Genomic DNA, 5,370 nt, shown 5'->3' with positions numbered 1-5,370 from the left:
TCAGTTGTCTAAAATAAATAATGGATATCTAAATATGATTCGATTTGCTCCATCGTTGGAAGTGTCACCACCCAGAGATCTGCATCAACTACTAGGGGTGATGTTCTTGTTGAAGAAGCTCCGTCAGCTCCCTGAAACATAGTACTTGCGTTAATAAAGAAGGAAGTATAGCGGATGTAATCACGTCATTTGATCTCGCATGATTGATCTGTCAGTATCCATACCTCGAAATGCATAAGAACATCAAGGGACGCTGTAACTGCGGTGCACACTTCTGCAAGCTGTTGCGCCGACCCGTAACTGCATGCTCCCCCTTCCTCTTGGACTAATGCTCCATCGACTCCCTGAAACATAGGACTTTCATTAGTAATGAACACAATATTGAAAAAAGAAGACACATAGGAGGGCGACGACAGAAGGACATACCAATGGCTAAAAACGAAAGAAACATTGTGTGTAACAATCACGCTACAAGAATGCAAGATCTGATGATCTCCATCGATGGAACTGTCCGGAAACGTACCTCGAGCATCTGAGTGACATCTACGGTTGTCGTCAATGCGTTGGACTCCTCAGCATCTCCCTGAAAGACAGTACTTGCATTATTTTGGATAACAATAATTATAACTGAAAACAAAGACTAGAGGACGAGTACTGTGGTGTACCATTAGGTAAAATAATTACACGATCAATTAAAACTATTGATTTACATGCCTAAAACAAGTCAGTGTCAGAATAGCTAAGTAAGATTACCCGATAGGCGCTTGAAGTGGCTGATGACTGCAATAACGACACGGATGGAGAATCTTCAGCCTTCATATTGAGTGGATACATAAATGGGGAAATTATTGTTAGCTAATGCTACACACTACCGCAATGCCGAAAGATAAATACGTAAACTTGACTCACCAGTGGAGGGATGTGGACGAATAGAGTGGGAATAGCGGTTGAGAGCAATTTTCGCCTCGCTCGCGGTGTTTTCGTCCTTATTAGCAATGATGTGGAGTACATGTCTGGGCTAAAGTGCCTGCTGCAGATGCGGTATCGATCACCCCTCTTGTCCGCAAAGACTTCTAGGACTCTACTTTCTATCTCAGAGGCTGGATATCCGCAATATCGGACCCATTCTCTTATCTGATCTATTGTCTTAGGGAAAACATGCATTATAGTACCTTCAGATTTGTTATGGGTCTTCGAAGGGCAACCGCCAATGGAACAGGCAGGCATTATGGAAAGTTCTGAAAAGTAAAGATCAACAATTCTCTATGAATACCAATGTGTTAAAACATTAAATGACACATAAAATGTTCAATGCAAGGTCCGTTTTGGTTCTTGGAACTATACATGTTATTCACATGCGGATAAGTATTTCAATAACTTTCAAAAAATAGAAAAAGTAATTTGACTAAACTCAGAACATGTGACTAGTTCCTTGCATGTACTGTCGTGAACGAAAAGAAAACATGGATGCAATTTGATGACTACTAGCAAATAGATATAAATTAAAAAATTGGACGCAAAATGATTATGGTACATGGACTTACCTTGACGAACAAACAGTTAGATGCAGGGATCAGAGTAGTTTCTTGTCGTAGAACAGGGAGCAGTTCACAGGTTGCAAACTGACGAGTTTGCTCAAAGTGGTCACGGAAGTTCACAGAGACGAAGAGCAGATAACCAGCACCTTCACGGGTTGACTAGCAAAGCGCAAAGAAGTTCTCATTAGAAATATGAAGTGGGTTATAAAGAATTCGAAACAGGGGTGTGTTTGTGAATGAATGACGTGTATATGTCGTGGCATTATGCGGTCTGCAGGGGGCCGTCCAGCGTGAGGGGGGATGTTTGGCAGGAGACACGGGGTCTGGAGGTAGACATGGGAACGACAACCCATGCTCTATAGACCACTTTGAAGTGTACATGGTCTTTGGCACCTCTTGGCCTTTATTGCTCCCTGACAGCTCCACTTGCCAGCACAAGTACCCCGGTGCGAACTGCCTTTGATAGGGCGGGGGGTGGATCGGGGCGGTGGTCGTGCAGACAAGACACAGGAAGACTCGTGAATGGAGACACACTTATGTGGATTGCAGGGGGCCGTCCAGCGTGAGGGGGGATGCTTGGCAGGAGACACGGGGTCTGGAGGTAGACATGGGAACGACAACCCATGCTCTATAGACCACTTTGAAGTGTACATGGTCTTTGGCACCTCTTGGCCTTTATCGCTCCCTGACAGCTCCACTTGCCAGCACAAGTACCCCGGTGCGAACTGCCTTTGATAGGGCGGGGGGTGGATCGGGGCGGTGGTCGTGCAGACAAGACACAGGAAGACTCGTGAATGGAGACACACTTATGTGGATTGCAGGGGGCCGTCCAGCGTGAGGGGGGATGCTTGGCAGGAGACACGGGGTCTGGAGGTAGACATGGGAACAACAACCCATGCTCTATAGACCACTTTGAAGTGTACATGGTCTTTGGCACCTCTTGGCCTTTATCGCTCCCTGACAGCTCCACTTGCCAGCACAAGTACCCCGGTGCGAACTGCCTTTGATAGGGCGGGGGGTGGATCGGGGCGGTGGTCGTGCAGACAAGACCCGTTTGCCGCAGGGCCTCACCAAGGAGAGGCCATCTAACTGAATGTAAGAGGATGGCTGCAGGATCTACTACATGGAATGCAGGGGGGTGAGTTTATAAATACCTCACCCTCCCAGGAGAATATACACTAGATTCATTTAAAAAATCAAAACAACCATTGTTAAAATATATGTTGGGCTTTATTTTAGATTTTAATTAAACATAAATAATAAACATTACACATTGTAAAGTTGAGGTTGCAGCACATCGAGGGAAAATCCGCGGTATTGTCCACTGTCACTGGGGAAATGTTGTCTAATGGCAAGTACCGCACAGGCAGGTATTACTCTCCGAACGCGGTGTCCGAGCCTCCCGTGAAGCCACCAAGTGAAGCAACGATAGGCCACCAGCCTGTACCACCTGTGAAAAAAAAAGATGCAAACTGTATTAAACTGACCAAACTTTCTTATCAATGTCGATTCAGGTAACACATGTCATTTTTCTTAGAAAATAATTATATCTAGAAAATGCACTATATGGAACAAATTTACATGCGTTCGAATGATATGTAAATGTAATTTTATATGTGGGAGACGACCATGAAATAGTGGTGGCATCACTGACATCACAAACAGAGTATACTTACTCGTTACTCGGATTACGCGGACGAACAGTGCCGCGAAGTTCGTGCATAAGCACCATCATCATCCTCAACACGGTCCGTGAGAGGCAGGCTTCCCTGAACTCTGGCAGCTCGGTGATGCATTGCGGACTTTGCTCGCCTTCCTGCAGACTTTGCTCGCTTTCCGAAATGTAGGCCAAGCACCCGGAATTTTCACGGCAGCAGCAGTTCTCCTCCTCAGTTGGCATTAGCTCGCACCGATTGCACGTGCACCAGGTGGAGACGCCGTCCATGCGACATGGTCCAGGCTCTTCATCCGTTGACTGGTCCTCCCAACTGCCGTCCGAATCCCCATCGTTTTCGCGTGCTTGCCTTTCCAGTAGTTCCTCCTCGGTGTACTCGGGCTCGTACATATACGGCATTATTGTGGCCATTGTGCGGTAAAGATAGTAAAATAATTTACAGAGATGGTACAGGTGTTCACACGGGCTACAAGCGGCGAAGGTAGCTGACCAGAGCACTGAAACGAGTCACAGAATACTCAAAGTAACACAGAGAGAGGAATGGAATCGAAAATCTGCTGCTGTATGTTGTGAAACGGTCTGTTTATACTTATTGGGGAAAGAGGCGTCCTGCCATTTCCATGGCAACACGTCAATAGCTGAGGCGCAGCGATTGTTGACACGAGACGTGCTTGAAATGGGCAGTACGCGTCTGCTGATGTCAGGCTCAGGGGCGGGGGATTTGATTTAGTGCCGCAAAGGCAGGTGAGCCAGGTCGATGCGGCGGAATGATAGGATTATCACAAAATGGAGGCTGATTTCGAGTGCGATAATGGGCGAAAAGTCGGGTAAGGTCCATAGGAAAGTTTCCTACGATCTACCGATTTATGCTTACAAACACATGGCCGACCCGTAGGGACAATAAAAAAAAAGTCCCGGAACTATCCTTTAATAGGGGATTAATTCTTCTTTTGGAACAACACTTTAATGACTATAACGATTAACAAAAACACTGGGGAAATGATTGGTGGTTTCGAATGCCACCAAGCGCGATCCTGTGAAATTCAAAGGGGGAAGTACTTGATTTACATACACAAATACTAAGGATCTACACAGTCAAATGAGGGGGCTTTCAATGGGGATATGCTAACATGCACAGGCAAACAAGAGATTCTTCTATAGGGAAATGACTGAACTAAACTGGCAATTGGGGTTTCAATGGGGAAATATTGGATGCACTGCTACAAAAATGAAGGGCTTATGCAATTTAGGGCTTGGGTTATTGCTACTTACATAGCAAGCCTTTGTTTAAGATTCAGGAAAGCCAGCTTCATCTCAGGACACTCTTGAAAGAAAGGGCAGGGGGTCTCAAAGATGGTAAGTTTCAGCAGCCTTCTATCTTTTTTTTTCTGTCTTCCCCCGGTTGTTTTGTGTCCCTCTGTCCTGAGCCCTAGTACAGGACTCCTTATAGGAAATAACATCACTAATTTTACAATCTAGGGGAGGTACCCTGCCATAATGCCTGCCACTAGGAATGGACAATTACCCTCTCTTCCTCTGCCCCCAGTCAGGATTAGTTAAGGTGTTTTGAAGAAACATCTGTCTTTTCCCATTTATCACTATTCTTTGTTCTCCTTTCAATGTTTTGGCAAAAACTACTTATGTATCATAACTTCATAAATGTACTAGCAACTGCCATACAAAACATATATTCTGTTTTAGCTGATCATTGGGAATTAAATAAGCCAACCACCAAATCTGTACGATGTAGCATGGCTATGTGTCACATTTCTGTCATTTTCATAAAATGTACAACAGTTATGAATATGTACATTATCAAGCATATTCCTAATTTCATTTCCCACCTTTTCACCAACTCTCAGAATTGCCACATGCTCAGATCAGCCAGAAATCTAGTTTACCTGGCCATTACAGTTCCCAGAGTCACAGGTAAAGGCATTTTATACACCTAAAACCGCCTGGAGATTACATGAAAAATTGCATAAAAACTAAATTAATCCTCAGTCTGGTTGCTGTGCAAAATGCCTAAAAAGGAAATAGTCTTTTAAAATAAATGATGAGTGTTTCTGTCAGCAAGTGGGATGGCTGCTTCTTCCCCACAGCCATATGTTCCCTTGGGTCAGCCTGTGACCAGAGATTGTTATGTGTCTCTTTGAA

General features: G+C 44.8%; 1 long non-coding RNA gene across 1 annotated transcript; it reads right to left on the bottom strand.

Annotated features, from left to right (window-relative positions):
- Positions 1-1,160: 1,160 nt before the first annotated feature.
- LOC138493276 (uncharacterized) lies at positions 1,161-2,986 on the bottom strand. Its single transcript, XR_011276348.1, has 3 exons — positions 2,809-2,986; positions 1,545-1,697; positions 1,161-1,238 (listed from the first exon to the last, which is right to left on the bottom strand). It is a non-coding gene; the product is annotated as an uncharacterized lncRNA (long non-coding RNA).
- Positions 2,987-5,370: the final 2,384 nt, after the last annotated feature.

The sequence above is a fragment of the Ambystoma mexicanum genome, chromosome 10 (assembly GCF_040938575.1).
Source record: "Ambystoma mexicanum isolate Mex_15411 chromosome 10, UKY_AmexF1_1, whole genome shotgun sequence".
Lineage (NCBI taxonomy): Eukaryota > Metazoa > Chordata > Amphibia > Caudata > Ambystomatidae > Ambystoma > Ambystoma mexicanum.
Note: the sequence above shows the minus strand (reverse complement) of the source record. Positions and strands in the feature narration are given on the sequence as shown.